At 35.1% G+C, this 21886-nt stretch overlaps 1 pseudogene; it reads right to left on the bottom strand.

Moving 5' to 3' along the window:
• Nucleotides 1-426: 426 nt before the first annotated feature.
• On the bottom strand, nucleotides 427-1323 carry LOC123815627 (annotated as a pseudogene).
• Nucleotides 1324-21886: the final 20563 nt, after the last annotated feature.

The following is a 21886-nucleotide window of genomic DNA, read 5'->3' as shown; positions in this document are numbered from 1 at the left end:
CATTTTATTGTTCATAGTTTGGAAGGGATTGGTAAGAAATATCCAAAGTCATGAAGGGCAGGGTCCTACAACCAAGGTTGCTCTACACAGCAAAGCTATCATTTAGAATGGAAGGGCACATAAAGAGCTTCCTAGACAAGAATAAACTAAAGTAGTTCATCATCACCAAACCATTATTATATGAAATGTTAAAGCAACTTAAGAAAAAGTTATCTTAATTCTACAAAGAAAAGAGGAGGTTGTCATGCCACCATTCCTTTAGAAAACCATACTTTTTTTTTTTTTAATAAAAAATGGCCACAATTTATGTGTGCCCTTGTTTTCAGATTCCTCTTGCAAACAGGCTCAGCACAACATGGAAGTACAGCTTCCTCAGCCAGTGGGAAAGTGTTTCATAATAGTGTACAAAGAACATAGAAGTCTGGGTTAACCTCTGAAACTTGATCTGGACTGGGACCTTGACTTTGAACAGGATCTAGACTGGGATATTGAGGCTCTTTTTGGTGAAGGGGACACAAGGATGAGCTTTTGAGGGTGGAGCAGGTAGGGAAGCATTGGAAGGAAACTGGCTTCTCCATTTAGATTTTGACTTTATATCACCTTTTCCATTTCCTTGGAGGGTTGAAATGAAGAATGAGACCTGCTTTGAGATTTCTCATACTCATCCTTAGACTTCCTTTGAGATTGAAAACAAGGGGCTAAATCAGAATCGGGCTTTGATTTGCTCTTTGATCTAGATATCCTGCCTTTTGAACCAAAAACGTGATCAACCTGTGCTCCCCGATCCTTTGTGCCTACAAAGAAGCTGTTTTGTAGACACTTCATGATCTACTGTGGCTGCTCCTGGAACTCCTGTTTCATGACCTCTTTCTAGACAAAGACCTTGATATGCTTCCAGTGTAAGAATGACTATGGCTCTTCCATGCTTTATCTTAAGAGAGCCTTATATTTCTCTCATTTATTTCTGTACTTCCTAGTAGTTCATCCAAAGCATGCTTCATGTTAGAATCAGAGCTAAACTCAGTTACTGCTTTGTTGGTGTGATCGTTGTGGGCATCCATACAGGTAACATCACCTGCCTGTCTCATGAAAGACTTTAACTCTGGCCAGCTTGCAAGGACCAAAAAGATGTTCTACAGTAAGTCTGAATTCTTTGTAAGCAAGTGATATATTACAAATTTGTCTCTGCCAGAGGTTCTTTGACTGCTGCAATCTACCTTCACCACTGTGGCTTCAGTAGTTGTAGTCGATGATTCTGGGGTGATCTGAGAGTACTCTATGGCCACACAGCTCTCCCCAGGGGTCCTTGCTATTTTGTTCCATAGTGTCCTTGTCAGCTTCGTGTGTGTTCTGAACTCCAGCAAGCAGTGCCCATTATGACATCTGCCCCGAGAAGGCAAACATAGCCACTGACAAAGCATTCAATGTCCTTTTCCCTTCTCTAGTAGCTAAGGGGTAGACATGTGGCATGTCTGTGGCAGGTGAGGGGCGGGAAGGTGAGCTGTCCAACCATAGACCACAAGGCAGAAGCCAGGGTGTAGCTGGAAGGATGTAAGAGTCCAAACAAGCACCTTCCAAAGCAGCACAGCCAAGTTCAGCCACATAATCCAACTTACACTTTTTAAAAAGTCCACTGAAATGGTTTGCCCTGATTATATTATGCTCTCAATGTTAATGGCACATTTAATAAATACTATGAAGGTAAGAGTCATTTAGAAATTATGTCCAATAAGTCTATAAAAGTGCAAACAATATTCAAAATTATAATTGCCATTATTTATCTTACACTGTCTTTGGAGGGTTTCATTATTAATTCACTTAATTCTAAGTATAACCCTGGAGGAGATTGTCCAGAGAACATGACCACTGGTTGACCTGTGAGTTGGACCAGGGCACCTGGAGTCTTCTCACCCTGTCTCCTGTCCTTGAAAGGTACACTCTGCTCAACATTACGATGACCAAAGCTGTTTTCAAGTATTCAGACCTGATTGAGCAATGTGTTATTGAGACCATTATATGTGACCAAACCCAGTTAAGACCTTTGAATAAATGTTTGAGGTTCTAGAGACTAGGTTTAGAGATCTATTCCTCTTGGGACCACCCAAGGCAAGCCTCCTTTGTAGGTTCCCTTGCTTATTCAAATTGCCACCTACCAATGTGTTGTGGTCTGCTTCCTTCTTCAGTCTCTCCTTGCCTTCTGTGTATGGGGGCCAGTTTACAAACCAACAAACCCTGTGTGATGTGTACTATGACGTCCATTCTACAGATGCAGAGACTTGCTTGGTAAGGTTAAGTAATCTTGTTCCATAATCAATAAATGTAGAGCCAGCATAAAATTCTAAAGTTTGGCTGAAATGCCTATTTTTTAAAACATTATAAAATAATTCACCTCACTGGTGAAAAATCACACCCCTGCATAAAATGGAGACACGATATCTATATAATGTTTAATTTAAGCTTGCTGGGAAAATCTGTGGAGAGCTGGTAGGTTGAAAAGGAAAATACAATAGAATAGAATGATAAAATAACTTTGATTCCTCTCATCACAGTCCTTTTATACCTATTATGATTGGCTAGTGCCTCTCTGTCCATTGGATGATAACTGGGGTAGGATATATGACTTTTCTGATCACTCTCTTAGATAATAAAAATCATCTCTGGTTACTTTAGCCACAATTAAGTTTTATTTCTGTATGGCAGGATTCAGGACATGCTACTCCAAAATATGGCATCTTGGCACACTGAGTATTTTAAGTTGAAGGAATTTGAGAAATGACAGGTGAAGGAAGGACTCTGAACTGCCCTGTCTCCCAGAGGTAGGTCATAAGACCCTTATGTGAGAATTGCCCATCCCATACTCAGAGGAAAGAAGCATCCTGTTTTCTCAAGACTGAGAGATGCCAAAAGGAATTCAAATAAATAGATTGTGCTAGGTTTCCCCCAGTTCATCCTTAGCTCATATCCTTTTCTCCTACCACATTTCTTTCCATGATTTTCCACTCTTCATGAAACCTAGCAGAAAAGTGCTCAGGTATAACAGCTTCTTGGGTCTCATTTCCTTATGAAAGTTCTCTTGTGACATATTAAATACATTTGTACGATTGTCTCTTGGTAATCAGTCTTTTGTCACAGAGCTCCAGTAGACAATCTAAAAGGAAAGAAGAAAAACATTTTGTCCTCCCTTGTGGTTATTAGACTATCAATTATCATGTTATAGTAAAAAACTATAAACTTCAAAAAATTTTAATTTTCCATTTTTCCATATTTCAGCTAGAGGCCTACAGTGGTTTTAGGCAGTGGTCAGCTTCTTCTATATCCCTTTGTTTTTTCCTAAGTATTATTATGGGTACATAACATGTATCAAATTTGAAAATATTACATAGTGAGCCCTCATATGCTCACACCCAGACTACACCACAAATCTTCTGCTGTTCTTGCTTCATCAAATGTACAACTCTTTACCCAAACCTCTATTCACCTATCAATTTATCTTATTTTTTGATAAATTTTGAACTAAATCACAGACATCAGAAAACTTCTAAATATTTCAGCATGAGCTCAGCATTCAATATTTATTGTATATACAGTTCTTTTTTTCTGATGTCAAATGCATACATGATAAATAATACAAATTTAGTGTATGCTTTCTGAGTTTTGAAAGATGTATAGTCTTATAAACCAATTTAAGATATAAAATATTACTGTTATTCCCAAAACTTTGGTCATCCACTTTATACTTAAACCTCAGGTTCCCCACGAGGTGAATATTGTTCTGATGTTTTTAGAGCATATATTACTTGTGTCTGTTTCTGAACCTGAAAAACTCTAGTAAGCATGATCTCTTTTTATTGGTGAGCAGTTTTACATTGTATGGATATACATCGGTTCATTAATACAGTCACTTTTTAATGGACTCAGCTGTTTCCTATTTTTTAACCATTATGAATGACGCTGATTTGGAACTTCTGAGTATATGTTTTTGGTGTACATAGATTTTCATTTTGGCAAATAAATATCTAGTAATGGAATTACAGAACTATTGGATAAGTGTATATTTAGTTGCATGAGATTATGTGGTTGCTCCACATTCTCACCAATTTTGGGTGACATCAATCAATTTATTTTCACCAGTCAGGAAGGTGTGCAATGGTAGTTCATCATGGTTTTCATTTTTCATTTCCCAAATCATTAATGATGTTGAATTCCTTTTCAGGGTCTCACAATGTATTTAAAATATTCTATAAATGTTAACTGGAGCAAATCGCTTGATTGTTTTTATTATCTGTCTCACGTATGCTTCTGGTTCTGATAATTGCTTTTAATCTTTGGAATTTATTTTCCTTGACCTTTTGTATACTTTATAATTTTGAACTGGAAGCCTGAAATGTTGTGGACAGTAGATACTGAGGTAAATACTTTGTTTAGCTTACAAAACTGAAGTTCTTTCATTCCACTAGGGCTGTGATGTGTGGATGTCCGCTAATGCAGTCGGGAGTTCAGCTGGGTCCTTGGCTGCATGTTGCTATGATTACTCTCATTGAACCACCGCTTTCAAGCTTTCAAATTCCTATGTTGGTAATGTAGCTTTGAGGTGCAGGTTAACTTGCAGAGTTTTGTTGTTGTTGTTGTTGTTGTTGTCGTTGTTGTTGTTGTTTGTTTCCTCAATGTCTGCTCCCTTCTAGACCTTGGGAATTCCGTTTTGTGCTGTGGCCTAGAGAGAGTCTTTTTTTTTTTTTCTGCCATCCTCCCAGCTGTGTTCCATTATTGTATCTGCTCAGTGCCTATTAGCCTGTGGTAACAGGTGAGGGTGGGGGCATTCTCTAAGATTCTCATTTAACCTCAGCCTGAATAGGAACTGTGTTCCTGAGTCTCCATCTCCACAGCATAGGCTTCCCAAGAGCTATTTGCCCTCTTATGCAAAGTACTGGGCCTAGTATGTATTTCTGCAGTTTCCCCTACAGATTGTGCTAGTTTTGTTTATATTTTGTTTTATTTTGTTTGTTTTCTCCAGCTCCATCGGATTTCATGCAATGGCCTAAAGGCCCCAGGTAACAGTTTTTATTTCTTTTACCCTGCAATTAAAGTTTGTTATCTGAAGGGAAGATGAGAGAGACCCTTCTCTATAAATTTCTCTAGCAACTGGTATTCTCCACCAACCATGAGAAAAGCTTCTTCTAGATTTTCCTCAGTCTCCTGTGAGCAACTGGGAGGATGTGAGGAGGAAAGCATCTGCAAAAGGTATGACCTTGCTTCCCTGTGTTTATTGCTCTCAGGGATTTCACCCTTTCACATTTGCCTACACTTGACTTTTAGAGATTCTTTCAAATACCATAGATGTACCTTCTTGCAGGTTTATATTTTGTTTTACTGCATCTGTCCTAGGTAAGTAAATGCTAGAGTCCAGTTTATTTTTTCATGTGACCGTGTTTCTACAGATTTCAGGCTACTTGTTTGTCCAGCGAATTCTGTTCTCTGGTAGGTTCAAGAGCATGTGTTAATTTCAATTTTGTCCAACTTTTACCTTGTAAAGGTCAGAGGGAGACCCATGCGTCCCTCTACAACTCTGAACTCATTCTAAGTCTCCCAATTTCATTCTAATTAATAGTCTTTCTCAGCCTGGTATATATTTCTCTATCATTTTGCTTTTCCTCTGTTTGTCCATATGTAAAGTACAGTCATAGTTGAAGTAGATTTCTTGTAGGTAGCATATAGTTGGTTTTTTTCTACTGACTATACCATTTCTATATGTCAAGTTCAATTTTCTGCTTTTTATGAGAGCTTTATTGAGATAATTCAAGTATCAAAAATGTTTTTAAGTATATTCTCAGAGTTATATGAATGGATTTTATTATAATCAAAAATTACCAATACAACCTAATTTTAAAAACTTCATTCAAAAAAATAAAAACAACTTTACATGTGTTAGCAGTTGTTTAACATCCTCAGAATTCTTAGCCCTTGGAAACTACTAATCCACTTTCCTTCTCTTCAGATTTGCCTGTATTGGACATTTCATTTAACTGGATTCATAAAATGTGTGATATTTCATTACTAGCCTCCTTCATTTAGAATAATGTTTTCAAGGTTCATCTATGTCGTAACATGTATCGATAATTCATTATTTTTATTGCCAAATGATATTTCATTACTATATGATTATAAAACATTGCCTTCATTTAATTAGTAGAATGGGTTTTGGTCTTTTACTTTTGGTTTTATAACCAATACAGCTACAAACATTTGATATAAGTTTTTATGTAGGCACATGTCTTTATTATTAGGAAGATACCTAGGAGCAGAATTGCTGTGTAATATGGTAACTATATTTAACACACAAGGAACTGTCATACTGTTTTCTGCAGTGGCTACACCACTTTACATTTTTGTTTTGTGAAAGGGCTGTACATGCAAACGCTGAAAGAGTGGAGAGGCCAAAGAGCAAGGTAGACACATCTACCTTGGTGGTTTAAAGAGTTAGTACTTGGCCATAAAAAAGAATGAAATCTTACCATTTGCAACAACGAGGATGGACATAGAGGGTATTATGCAAAGTAAAAAAAGTCAGACAGAGAAAGACAAATACATATGATTTTACTTATATGTGAATCTAAAGACCAAACTAAAGGAAGATAACAAATGAATTCATAGATGATGCGGACCCTGGCTTGTGGGATCTGCCACATGGTGCTTTGATGTGGCACGAGAAATTCAGACGGACTGAGTCTTATGGGGGAAAAGGGACAGCATAGCTTTTCTCTAAAGAGGAGAAAAAGCCTCAGCCCTTGATTGCCTTTATTTCTTTTCTGGGCACAGTACATGATGGTCCTCATTTACTATGCGCAGATTCGCTTTAAGTGGTTACCTTTTACAGAAAATGAAGGAGCCAATGCTGCTAATCACATCACAGAAGAGGGATATTTGCAAATGAAAAGGGAAAAGTGGTTGAACCAGTTACACTCCTTACCTAGGAATTTTAGCATGGATTTTAGGAGCTTACAGTGAGCACTTGCTGTCTCAGTTCAGGGTGAGGGAGCTTTAGCAAAAGCAAGACTCGAAGCCATCTAGGTACAATGCAGGCCTGATTCCCCACGGGAGAACCTATCTGTGGGTGTTGGCCCTGTGCATCTCTGAGTGAGTGGGCCCATGCCACACAGAATGGTCTCGTATACATAGATACAGAGAACAAAGTGATGGTTGCCTGATAAATGGGGTGTGGGGGACTGCCTGAAAAATGTGAGGGGATTGAGAAGTACAAGTCAGCAGTTATGTTATAGATAAGGTGATGTAAAGTACAGCATAGGGAATGTAGTCCTTAATACTGTAATAACTGTATTTTGTCAAGTAGGCACTAGACTTACTGGGGGAATCACTTAGTAAGTTATGTAATATCTAACCACTATACACCTGAAACTAATATAATATTGAATGTCATCTGTAATTAAAAAAAAATCTTTAATAGGAAACTTACAGAAATGCAGTCTGAGGTGGCAGCAATATGAAACTGATCCCCACACCATCCTCACCCACCAGACAAAGTACTTATATCTTCTAAGCAGTGAAAATGTGTGGAATGCCAAAGGGACCAGATGCCAGAAGCCCTGGTGCCAGACTGAGTTTGTTATCTAACATTGAGGGAACCTCACCCTGGAGAGAGAACTAATGAGAGTCCTATGATCAGCCCAGAGCTTTGTGTACGTACTCCCAGCTTAGCTTGGAAAAGAAGAGAGGGTTAAGGGGTAGGTTCACCCAGGTGTCAAGATGTATTATCTTTAAGATGGAGTAACTTATGTTCCACACAATTTTCATCAGAAACACATGAGGGTTCTAATAATAAAAATTATAAGAGCTTGCATATATCACATTGACCAAAATAGGGTTACCATTTTTTCTTTTCATATATGTTTAATGAATCCACTCTAATTTTGTTGGCTAGTTACTTAAATCATGTACATAACAGAAACATGCTTATAAGAGTGATAAGTTGAATTTATAGCTTCAGGAAACTCTAGATAAAATAACCATCTCTCAGTGTTTCAAAGTTCTGTGGGTGGAATCATGTTTTCCCCAAATTCATACATTGAAAGCCTAACCCCTGGTACCTTAAAATGAAACCTTCTTTGGAGATGAGTTTCACTGAGGAAGTAATTTATTTAAAGTGAGGTTATTAGGGTGGGTCCTCATACAACATGACATGACCTTCCCCTTGTAAGAAATGGAAATTTGGACACAGAACAAGGTGTAGAAGGAAGAAAATATAAAGACATAAGGAAATATAGACATCTACAAGCCAAGAAAAGAGGACTGGAACAGATTCTTTTTTCACAGCTCAGAAGGAACAGACTGCTGGCACCTTGATCTTAGACTTCTCCCCACCAGAACCAATAGATATTAAGTTACTATAGTTTAACCCACCCAGTTTGTGGTACTTTGTTATGGCAGCTCTAACAAACACACACAAGAGAATAGAAAATGAACTAATTTATTTTAGGAACCCAGCTACCTTTTACTTCTACTACTTTGCCCTTTGCTACCACTATTAGATTTGCCTTTCATTTTCATTAGTCTTGCAGTGAACTAATGAACAAATGTTGACTTTTTACAATGCTGACACCATGTTAAACTCCTGTCTGCTCCTGGCAGGTATTCTCTTCCTTAGATAAGAACGCTTTACCCAGTGACAGAACCTAACACGAAGCAGTAACCTGCCAGCAGCTTTAATATACCTACAGCAACAAGATTGGAGTGCCATTTACCACTAAAGTTCAAGTCAACAATTATGTGGAAGGAGGACAGGATGCTAACATCCCAAATAGCTCTTTTATCCAAAGACTAAAGAAGCTACAATATTTTATTCTGTTTTTTTAATGACTTCTGTTCAATGAGTTTTTGACAGCATATAAGGGTAGAGCAAAAGTAGGTTTATAGTTGTGAGTATATGAAACACAGAGTTCATTCTTGTATTATTAATTATTATTATATTATTTTCCATATGAACAACTGCAAACCTACTTTTGCCCCACCCTTTACAGGGAAAAACTAAAAGATTTTTTCTGTAACACTTAAATATTTTACTCTACTCTCTTATTGTTTGCAGGGTTTCTGATAAGTCCACTATAATTCTTATGTTTGTTCCTCTAAAATAAGTTGTTTCGTTTTCTTTCTTTTTAATTTTCTTTGTCTTAGGTGTTCAGCAATTTGAATATAATATGCCTAGATATAACTTTTTGGCATTTATTCGGTTGTTCTCTGCACTTCCTAAATATCTAGTTTATTTTCTGTCATTAATTTTGCAAATTTCTGAGCATTATTAATTCAGATATTTCTTCCTCTTTCATCCTTTCTGCCAGTAATCCAATTATGCATGTATTACACATTTTGAATCTGCCCTGCATTTCTTGAATGCTATATTATTTTTTCTTTTTCCTTTTCATTTTGCTCTTTAAATTTCAGTTTGGCAAGCATCTATTAGCTTATATTCAAGCTTCCTGATTCTTTCCTCACCAGTTTTTAATCAATTAATGAGTTCATCAAAAGCATTTTTTGGTTTCTATTACTTTTTTTTTATTTCTAGCATTCCCTTTAAATTATTTCTTATAGTTTCTATTTTCTACTTAAGCTCTTCACATATTAAAAAGGGTTATTTTAATTTCCCTGTCTAATATTCCAACATTTGTGTCTGTTAGTCTGGTTCTAATGCTTGCTTTATCTCTTTGGGCTGTATTTTTGCTTTTTCTTTAGCATGCATTGCAATGCTTTATATAAATCTGGGCATGATGTATTGGATAATATGAAGCAAAGTAAATTGACCTTTTCTCTAAAGGTGTATGTTAACCTGGCTAGAATTTGAGGTTGTTTAATACTTGCTGTAATTATAGATAACAGAGACTTCAAATTCCTCTAGTGTATGTTTTGTCTCTCCTATTGACTTTGGGTTAGCCTAAGTACTTTTCTCAAAAACTATGCTTCATAAAGTTATTTTACCTAAAATCCACTAGTATTATGCTAGAGCCCTGTTGGTTTGGTAGTGTAACATAAAAGAGGGGAAGCTTTCTGTAATCTTGTAATTAAATCAAATTATTTCTGGGGACATTGTGACCTTTACACAACCTTCTTAGCCCTTTCTTGCCCAATTAAGAGAGACAGAAAGTAGAATTTGGAGTGAGAGAATTGCCTTTCACCTGGGTGGAACAGGGGCTCTGATAAAGCCTTCATTTCTGGAGAGGAGGCCTTTTTTATGAAGTGGGCTCTGGTCCTATTTCACAGAGATTGCTGTTTCTCTCTCCCACTGGAGCCATAAGGTGATCTTTCTCAGCTCTTTACTGTGAAAAACAGGTGTGGTTCCAGTTCCTTGAGGTAAAACCTATGAAATGTTGCCTCCCTTCCCACTGAGAGTGTAGCCTCAGGAGTTTTCCCACTCCTGCTAGCGCTTCTCAGCCTCTGGCAACTTGTCAAAATTACCACTAACTTCCTACTGGTAGCCTCTGCTCCAAATCAGCAGATCTCAGCCCTGACTCTCTGGATTCAGCTGTCCCTCCAGACTTGCAGGTGCTGGTTTGAACTGTGACATCAGGTCCCTGATGTGTCCAAGAAAAGTTTGTTTAGCTTTTTCTTATAAGGGTGGAAATGATGACTTCCAGACTTCTTTCATTTCAGAGCTGAAACCAGAAGTTTAATTTAAATATTGAGAACACTGAAGTATTTTTTTTGTTTACTTGCTGTGTCTTTGCATATTATGATTATGCTATTGAAGTCCAGATTGGTGTACATTTAAATATAATCTGATAAAAAGGTTTTTTGACACTGGACACAAATCTTGCTACAGGTTGAATATTCTTATATCATTTTTTGGTCTTCAAGCAGGTAGTTTTGATAATACATGGTGGGGCAAAAGTAGGTTTATAGTTGTGAGTACATAAAGCACTAAATTTATTCTTGTATTTTTATTTATTAATTCACAACTGTAAATCTACTTTTGATCTACACTGTATTAGTGTAAAATGTTTTGAATTCTTATTGTTGTTGCAGAAATGGAGAATTTCCCTAAGGAGCATTTTCATAGATTGATAATGTTGATCAATTTGGACCAATTTCATTTTTTCTTTAGGACAATAAATATCCCTAATTGTCAGTGAGTTCTTTATTTATGTGCTTCAAAGAACATGGAGAAAGATGTTATAGCTAATTTCTAAAGAAAATCTTATGAAACAAATATATACAACTTCTTGTTCTTCAGTTACTGCTCTTCCTTTGTGTCTCCCTATTTGGGTTTCTATCCCAGACAACATCCCAGCATTATCATTCATACCGATATGCTCCATCTGTCAGGAACACCTGTGACCACCATTCTGTTTCCAGTATAGTCCTGGTTCACTATTCATAACACCTCCTTTTTTTAGTCTCAAAAATTCATCTGATTTGGATGATAAACTATTTGGTCATTGTCTTTTGATGCATCTTAATGGTGATACTCAAATCGATTCTTGTATCACTGAAAATATCATTACTAATAAAGCAGCTATTAGTCATCAATTTGGTAGAAAATAATATGACAAATTAGAGCTTTTCATAATTCCATTGGCAAGCACTATAATCCTAATCGGTACCCATTAGGTTTATAGTGTGATACATTTTACATTACAAAAAATAAAACTTAAAACAGACATGGAAATGGAGGGTTTTCTACTAATGCCAATAGTCTTCCTGACTTAGACATGACTAATGTGAGATGTAGCCAATTACTATCACCATTCAAAATGTAACAACAAACCTAGGTGTATCTGAGGAATTCATTTTTACAATTCTTGGTAAAACTAACACCTTCTTAATTTGAAATACAGATGAACTTGTCATCGAAATTTTACTATCTAAATATTCAACCTGCCCACTTTCACTCAAGGCAGAAGTTTTTAAAGCTTTTTCTTGTGACTGACCTGCTCCGTATATGGATGTATGGCAGGGGAATTGTTCCCTGTTGTTACTGTAATAGCTTTCTGTACTTTTTGACTCTGTTGACCACAACCACTTGTCTCGTGAATTAAGTGCTGTACCTGCATTGATTTATCTGCTATAGCACTTGTACTGGTTTAAATTTAATTATTCTTGTGTATGTGGCTTGTTGCATTAGGTTTTATGTATTTATCCATCTAAAATATATTTTCTCATGTATTGCTGGAACAGCTGGGCACCCTAGAATGAATGAGTTAAGCAAATTTACAAATAATAAATCTATCCATTTAACGAGAAACCTATTTTCATACTATCAGATGTAACCTCCTGCTGAATAAGATCACACATATGCCTAGCATTTTGAATCAAATAATTCACAAAATAAAATGCATCCATATTGTTCCCAATTCAGTTAACTTAAAATCCAAATTTTCATAGCCATTGCATTATCAATACAGTTGTAAACTATGGTTTTCAAGTATTTTGAAGTTAAATAGTAATGTTTCTTGGGATACTTCTGCCAAAGAGTGGTTTTAGAAAGTGCTTCATACTGAATACCTTCCTTGGTTAGTACATTCTGTAATATGGGGATTGGTGGTATGATGGCAAAGAGCTTAATGAGTTACTTAAACCTGATGGGAGTTTGATGGCTTATTCCCACACACAGTTTGTTGAATGATGAGGCCAAGATTATAACTTTGATGTGGTGTTCTTAGGATAGAAATAACTTTGCCTACTTCCCAGCTGTTGATAGTCAAAAACCTATTGCCTTTGAATCAAGAAACAGCTTACCTTGGTGGTCCCATAATAAGGGCTCCCTAAAAGCAAAACAAATAAGCAGAATGAAGGTGGATATGGGTTTTCAGATGCAAAAGAATTAATAAAATGGCAATACAGATAGAGGTATTAAACAGTCAATGCACAGAGAAATGATATCCAATGTCAAAGTTGCAGTAGGAGGAATCTGTCAGGAAGTTCACCAAAAGAAGAAAGAAAAAGGTAAGCTTCCAATGATGTTTGCCAAAGTAAGAACATTTGTGCTCATATTTGTACTTCTGACCATAATCTTAATTCTGAAGTATATCAGTAAGCTATTTCTGTGTAATGAACCAGCCTACAACTTTGTAAGTTAGGACACTGAACATTTATTTCTCAAGACTTAAAGTATGAGCTTGGTGGTTCTTCCTGTGTGAGTTGCATTGGCTAATCTTAGAGTTCAGCTGGCAGCTTGACTGAGACTGGATAATCTAGAATGGCCAGTCTTTCATGGTTGCCCACTGACCAGGATTAATAAGATGACTTGGCCACAGAGCTCTCATTATTCAGCAGGATATTCCTGACTTGTTCGTGTGGAAATGGTCACAGTGTTCTCAAAGACAGCAAGCAAGGGCAAGCCTCAATGCTTTCGAGTCTCTGTGTGCATAACATACTGTCCTATTGTCCAAAGCAATTAACATACATAAGCCTAGGATCTGAGAGCGGTATGGACACAAAGAAGGAGAATATTGTGGCAAATTTTGCACAAACTCTAACATATGGAGATTTTAGAGTTTAGGTAAGCAAGCCAAAATGCTTACCTAAGAGAAGGAAAAAAAATGTTCACCTTTATATGAAATGTATAAGGTTGACTATTTTTGCAGGACTGTATTTTTCTAGGAACTAACGTGATTATAGTGCTTTTATTATCAGAGAATGACAGAATGAAATTAACACACCATTCTCAGATTTTATTGAAGTGTAGAGGAAGTACTGGCTTTCTGAATGATTTGAGCAGGTATGGAAAGGGAATAATAATATTGCTTTATGACCACATCCTTCGAGGTTTTGTTCAAGGTATGATTAAAGCTAAGAAGTAATCTAATTGAGTAGAACCTTAAAACTGTGGAATCTAGCCCACAACTATGTTTCTTCACTTGGTCTATTCAGTGTTAATAAAATATATATGCTGGCCAGATGTAAAAATAAGGAGATTCTCATAAAAAACCTGGAGTTTTGGTATCACTGAAAAAGTGTAACATTCCTAAAGCAAATTTGGGCTACAACTGAGTATTGGCTAGATTCATCACTTGGTCCTACTGAATTCTCAGTGAGCCTACACCAGGTCACATGGCTAATACAAGTATGACAGCAAAACTTGGTCTTTCCTTGCTATACCTAGACCATATATATTCCACCAACACAACCTCATATTGTTGACATAGTACAGAACTTTATTTCTCAGATTATGACTGTTTTCTCTTTTCACAGTTTTTGTTATTAAATTTTTTTGGAGATTTTATTTATTTTTAGAAAGAGGGGAAGGGAGGGAGAAGGAGAGGGAGAGAAACATCAGTGTATGGTTGCCTCTCAAGCATCCCTTAGTGAGGACCTGGCCTGCAACCAAGGCATGCGTCCTGACAGGGAATCAAACTGGCAACCCTTTGGTTCACAGGCCAGCACTCAATCCACTGAGCCACACCAGCCAGGGCTGATATTAAAATTTTTAAGACAACATATTAATGAAAGTACATGACTGCCCTTACTTTACATATTTCCTACATAATTTTCTAGATTTGTTTTCTTTCTGTATTCAAATGCTTCATTCAATTTTTTTTCTTTCAAAGGACATTTTAGCATTTGTCCTAAGAGTCTTGTGTCACCTGAAATTTAATGTCACCTGATTCTTTTTCAAAAGATTTTATTTACTTATTTTTAGAGAGAGAGAAGGGGAGTGGAGAATGAAAGGAAGAGAAACATGTGTCAGAGGAATATCACTCGCACACATCACAATGGGGAACCAGGCCTGCAACCCAGACCTGTGCTCTGGCCAGGAATCAACCTGTGACCTTTTGCTTTGAGGTACAGCACTCAACCAACTGGTCCATGCTGGTGAGGGTAGTGCCATTTTAGTTTTAGTACTTAAAAATGGCTTATCCTTCATTTTTGGGACTCTAATATTTTTCTTGTATCAATATTCTTACATGGTACTAAGATGTTTTGAGGTTCAGACTTTCATAATTTCATTTGTTTGGCAAATCAAAGGTGATTTCAATCTAATGTCATTTATATATCCTTAGATTTTTCAAATATATGAGTATACCCCTTTTTACAAAATAGCTCCACTTCTCCATTTAAATTTATTCTTTTTAATATTCACATATTAACACTAGTAATTCTATATATTTCTCAGTGTATTTTATTATTTATAAATTTTATTTATTATTTTATTTATTATTTTTCTTTACCCTTTCTCTTTTTTGGGAGGTGGGGAGGTTTCCTCAGTTTAGTTTTTCATTTGTATTTTAGGCAATTACACTCAGTGTGCCCTGAATCAAAGTAATTTCAGTAGTAACTTTAAATCAGATAAATGTGAGAATAAATGTGTAAAACATTTTACAAATATTTAATATTTCTCAAATAGTCAGTGTTTATAAATATAATAAACTATACATGCATTCATCTTGTATTCATAATTATTTTATTAATAATAAGATTACATCTATAAAGTTAGATGATACCCACACTTATGTCAAAGGTTTAGGTATTAAATAAAGCACATAAAACAATTCAGAGCACATATTAGTAATACAATATGAATTGTTTCTGTAATTATTAATATAACCATACATTTATTAAATATGGCACAAATACCCTTTGGGACAGCAGGGATGTACCTGGAGAACATTATGCTGAGTGAAATAAGCCAGGCAGGGAAAGACAAGTACCATTTGATTTCTCTCATATGTAGAATCCAATGAACAAACTGAACTAACAAGCAAAATGGAGACAGACTCATGGATGGAGAGCAGGATGACAACTAATGATAGGGGGTGGAGGGACTGAGCAAAAGGGATAAAGTACTCATGGATGTGGACGACATAGTGGTGATTGTGGGGGGTATAATGGGACTAAATTGTAATGGAAAAATATACAGTAAAAAAAATTTTTTAAAAAACATGAAAACTCCAGAAGAAAAGGATAAAACACATGGGATGCATGACCCCTAGTAGGTGCTCCATGATAGTTTACTGAATGAAAGAATCAATGTTCAAAAGGTACTAGACAGAATTCAGAGTAGACAAAAAGAGATTCAGAGAGTGGCTGGAAAATCAACACCTAGTGTTATGATGATTTCCTCTTAAACCAAAACACATAACTGAAATCTGTCAAAAAAAGATTGATGATCTCCAAATGTGTTAGAAACCCAGGTCAGAACTGTTTAGACCAGGCTTAAAAGCCAAAGTTCCACTGAACTGAAAGAATAAACCTTAGACCACTGATATGCCTAGTCCCGTAGAGTTAGTAAACCAAGATCACCTCTGGTAAGAAGGCAACTTTGTTAGGCAAGGTACTCCTGCTAGGCAAGAGTACGAAAACTTAGAAGAAAGGCCAAGATCTTCGCCTAAAAAAGGAAAATTCAGTGTTTTTCAGAGCAAAATTGTGAAAGTTTCAAAAGTAATTTGAGGGTTCCTAGGAATACATCATTACCTTAATCCTACTCAAGTATAACTTGTGACAGAGAAGAAAGGAGATTGGAATATGCTGGGTCTAACACAGGATAGTCCAAATAAGGAGTTCCATTAGCCTTGTGTTCACTAATGCTTGCCCTACCACCAGTAATAATTTGCATCTCACTTTGGTGCCTTCATGGATGTCCAGATAAAAGCCTTGTCATGCATACCATATGCAGTATGGGCTTCTCCATGATTCATGTGTCAACTGCGTAGGCTCATTTCAATGTCTACCCGCCTTCCTGTAGTAATGTTATTATGTAAACAATCTAATCCAAGCACTAATACATGTAATTTTGACTGAATTGAAAAAATAAATAAATAAAAGGGTATATGTTTAGGCCAAAATTTTAAGTAAAGTTTGATAACCTTATAATATGTATTTGAAAGTCCCTTTATTATATAACAGATTAATCTCTTAAATTTAAGCTTTTGCACATGCTATTTTTCCCTGTGTGAAATACTATTTCCTCTATTTACCAGGTTATTTAGTTTTCATCTTTGCTTAGTTTTGATTCAAGATGTATTCTCTAGTCTTAAGTATCTAAATTAAACGACCCACATGTTTTCTTATTACTTTATAATAGCTTGGTCACTGCATTTACTAAGATTATATACTTTGTTCTTTGACTTCTTTGTCCAAAAGAATATACTTTCTAAAGAGTAAGATCATGCCTTCTTGTTATTTTATTCCAAGCCTTAGCAGGAAGGAGATTCAGTACACATTTTACATAATAAATGGAAAGGAAGGAATGAGGGGAAGTAAGGGAGGGTGAAAGGAAAGATCAGATTATATATTTTTATTTTCCTCTTTGTGAATTGTATTTTTCATTCCTGTTCTCTGGACTTTCATTTCCTGAGCTGACTGTTATTCCTGTTCATTTACCCTCCTCTTGATACTATGAGAATAAGTACATAATTAAAATTATTTGGGCTTTTCTTTGGAGTAGTTGTTGAAAAAGTATAACTAATAAATATGTTGAGCATAATGAAAATTTCCTAGATAGTACTTTAAATTATTATCCTACCTGTCCTTCAGGAGTTAGGAGTAATACTGTTTAATCATTTTAGAAATAATACTATTTATGATTTTAAAATCATAAATGTCCTGTTATTTTGTCTGCCATGGGCTGATTGTAGTACATAGTGTCAGTACATAGATTCTTTTTTACCACTACTTTATGATAATATTTTTGTTTTAATAATTTATACATACCAGTGTTTTTTATTTTTATTAATTTCTTGATTTATTGAGTTTTTTTATAGAGAGACTGAAAACTGACATATTAAAACAGGTTATAAAAGTGCTTAAAATATTTTATATATTTATAATATATAATAAGAAAACATATATTGGGCATTTAGAGCATTGATTTGTAGGTAGAATATGTTTACATGTATTTTATCCATACAGGCTAAGAAGATAATGTTTGCATAGTCTTTAAAAGGTAATAGACCAGAAGCTTTCAATAGGAAATGAATTAATGGGTCCATTGTGCATGAAATCCCATTTTGTTAAATGAAACAAGCCCATCAGTCTTTATTGATCTTGTTGCTTTTAGATTGGTTATGCCTCCTGTTTTCCTCTTATTTAATCAAGGCTATTATGTGAATGTAGTAAAATAGTCTTGAAAACTTATGGTGATCAATTTCTTAATTTCAAATTCATTTGACCCCAAATACACTACCATAAACACATCTTAATTTAAATATAGTACTAAAAATAATCAATATGAGATATGTCCTGAAAAAATCCAGACATTATTAATATAATGAGAACAGTTTATGTGCTATCAATGTAACCTGGCAGCCAAGGAGAGTGGACTGGAGTACACATACATGAATAATGATGACTTCATTGTACTAGTCAGTGGGGGCAGTAGAGGCTGTTGAGAAGGTATGTGTACTGTACGGCCATTGCATTCAAAATGACTGAGCTAGGAAGGCAACAAATCTACATAAAATTTTGTGTTAAGCTTGAATACTCCTCTGCAGAAACTATTCAGATGATTCAGAAGGCTGCAGCTATGAGCAACTGGTAATTGGCAGCTTCATCATGACAACACTCCCGCTCACGCATCACGTCTTGTGCAGAGTTTTTTGGCAAAACATCAAATTATCCAGATGACTAAGACTCACTGCAGCCCAGATTTGGTGCCATGCAAATTCTGGCTTTTCCCAAAACTAAAATAACCTTTGAAAGGAAAGACAGTTCAGACTGTAGGTGAGATTCAGGAAAATATAAGGGGACAGCTAATGGCAATTGTGTGTGAGGTTCCAAGCTGCCTACTTTGAAAGGGCATGAGGTGTCATTGTCCTATGCACAATGTTTCTTGTATCTTCTTCAATAAATGTTTCTATTTTTCATATTACATGGTTGGATACATTCTGGACAGCCTCATACAGTAACTAAGGAGGAATGAGTATAAAGTAGTATCTGATTACATAAAAAGCAATGAATTGCATTGAATTTTAAGGGTTGAATTTTCTTTTTTTTTAATTTTTTAAAGGTGAAGGCCTTTTTTTTTTTAAGATTTCATTTATTTATTTTTAGAGAGGGAAGGGAGGGAGAAAGAGAGAGAGAGAGAGAAACATCAATGTGCGGTTGCTGGGGGCCGTGGCCTGCAACCCAGGCACGTGCCCTGACTGGGAATCGAGCCTGCGATGCTTTGGTTCTCAGCCCGAGCATAATCCACTGAGCTACACCAGCCAGGGCAAGGTTGAATTTTCATATCAGGGAATCTACATGGGGAAACATTCAAGTTCTGATTACATGCACATTAATTATATATGCATACATTCCTTATCCATGTTTTCAGGCCTAACAGAGTAAAATAAGAAATTTTACTGATTTTTAGCTTTTTACTTGAAATGTGATAAAAACCTTTGTTGAATGCAAAAATCTGGCTTATTCATAGATATATACTTTTCCAAAATCTTATAAACTGGGAACAATCATTAAGAGACACTTTGTAGACTCACAAAGCTGAATAAATTTAACATAGGACTATATGATTTCTTCATGATTGTCTTTTTTTCTCTCTCTCTCAAAATATATATAAGAATATATATACCTCTATATATGCATATATATACAAACATACACACATATATTTATAATCTAAAGATTTATACAATTATTTTGGGACAGAAATGTCATCATACTGGGTATTTTAAAATTAATACTTGGGCCCTGGCTGGTGTAGGTCAGTGGACTGAGAATGAGCCTGGGAACCAAAGGTTCATTTGTTCCACTCCCAGTCAGGGCACATGCCAGAGTTGTGGGCCAGGTCCCTAGTAGGGGGCATGTGAGAGGCAACCACACATTGATAGTTCTCTCCCTCTCTTTCTCCTTCCCTTCCCCTCTCCCTGAAAATAAATAAATAAAATATTTAAAAAACTAAAATTAAATTAATACTTGGAAGACAGAATTCATCTATCCTATCCCAATTTTCAGAAGAAACAGCACAACACATAAAAAGTACAGGCATGATAGTTTGGACCCTCATTATAAAAAAAGATTAGAAAACTACATTTCTATTATTCGGGTTGTTTATTTTTTCTCTTAAACCTGCTAACTTAACCTTTCAGTAGTAATTTTTTTATATTGCTGTTTTACTAATTCAGTTGTCATAGTTTGGTTAGAGGATGTTAGCATCAATTTAACCTTTTAACAAATACACTGAAACAGCCAAGAGGAGGTCAACAATTCCATAGGAAATTCATGGGAAATTAAGATAAATAAATCTGACTGGTTCTTAATATAAAAACAATATTTTCATAATTAACTATTTACTAAGTTAAATACTATACATCTATAGTATTGAGAAGAGAAATATTTCAAAGATTTTAGTATATTTTAGAAATTCAGTTTTTACTTCTTAGATTATATGCCTAGCATAAATTTCATCTATCTCTTACCCATTTATAGCTAATTTTAAATTTAACTATAATTTTTGAATATTTTATAAACTTTATATAGAATCTTAGAAATGAACAAAAAGAGACATGAAAAACTATTTTTAAAATTGTTTTTATAAGTAAATTATTTAAGATGGAATAATTTCCCCAAAGTACAGTTAAATTATTTTAATTCCATTACAAACTTCAGTTATGAATCTTTTTTTGAATCTGAACATTGTATAGTCTCATATAAATATAACATTTAATTGCTTTAATTCCAAAGAATTTTATGTACAAAGAAGATTGGATAAAACATAAAGATCATATTCATTGAAAAATAATATATTTTATAGTTTTGCAATTTTTCCAAATCTAATGTTAATTTTGACAAATGAATACTTAAAACATCATAAGCATAAAAAAACTTTATGATGTTACTTATATTACATGATTAACTCTGAAATATTTATATAAGCATTAGCATACACTACAAAACCTGAAATCCTTAAAAATTACATGTACACTATTATTTATCCATCAAATAAGAATGAAACTAACACTAGGTGACATCAAGTAACCAGAAAAATTGGTTCTAAAAGTTCATTCCTTTTCTCAATTCACTTATAAAAAAATTTGACAAGTAAATCTTTTTTTCTTTATAACTCTGATATTCTCATTTCACCAGTAGTGCAAAGGTTTCTTTGTTTGGACAAGAAATAATATTACTTTTCACTTTATAAGTTCACTTTTGTACAGAAATATCAAATACACCCTATGTGACTTAAAGGCTAACGTATACATCTATAAATCTTGAAAAAAAATCTTGAAAAGTTAACGTTTCTGAAAAAATTTTAATGAATTTTAAAACATTTTCATCTAATGCTTCTTGACTATTAAATCTGATGTCTCAAGTCTGGCCTTCATGATATTTGTAAACTAACCCTTTTATAGCACCTTCTTTTATCTGTACATGTTAGCTGTTACTTGTTCTGGTGCAAGAGAAGCAATTCTTTATTAAAATGACCTTATGCATAAAAATCAACTTAATCATGTCAGTTAATAAGAGTAGAGGGGTGGGTTTATTGAGGACTCAAATGAGTCACCAAAATCCTTTCCCAAGTGTTGCCTCTCTCGACAGATGTCCCAGGTTTAAATCATTATAATTTCCAGTTCATAGCCTAAGGGAATATCTGATGGCTCCCATACAATTCTTTTCTCTTTTTGTCCCCAAATTAGGTCATATGTTAACCTCTGAGTCTCTCTCTGTGTTGACCAAGGTTTAACATAGGTCAAGGATTACACTCTTAGATCCAAGAGGTACAGTCAGCTTTATACAGAGGACATGGAATAAAAGAATAGTCTCCATGTGAGTCATCATCAGAATTAGATGACTAGAAGGATGAACTGTTCCATGAGGCAATGACAATAGATAGCCAAGAAAATCGAGATTTTTATTTTTCTATGAATATCAGAAAATTTGGTGAATGTTGTAAATCAATATATATATAACTCAAGTTTAAATTATGGCATTAAATTAACATTTTATT

This window comes from Phyllostomus hastatus, unplaced genomic scaffold (assembly GCF_019186645.2).
Source record: "Phyllostomus hastatus isolate PE091 unplaced genomic scaffold, TTU_PhHast_1.1 phas_contig_196, whole genome shotgun sequence".
In the NCBI taxonomy this organism is placed as follows: Eukaryota; Metazoa; Chordata; class Mammalia; order Chiroptera; family Phyllostomidae; genus Phyllostomus; species Phyllostomus hastatus.
Note: the sequence above shows the minus strand (reverse complement) of the source record. Positions and strands in the feature narration are given on the sequence as shown.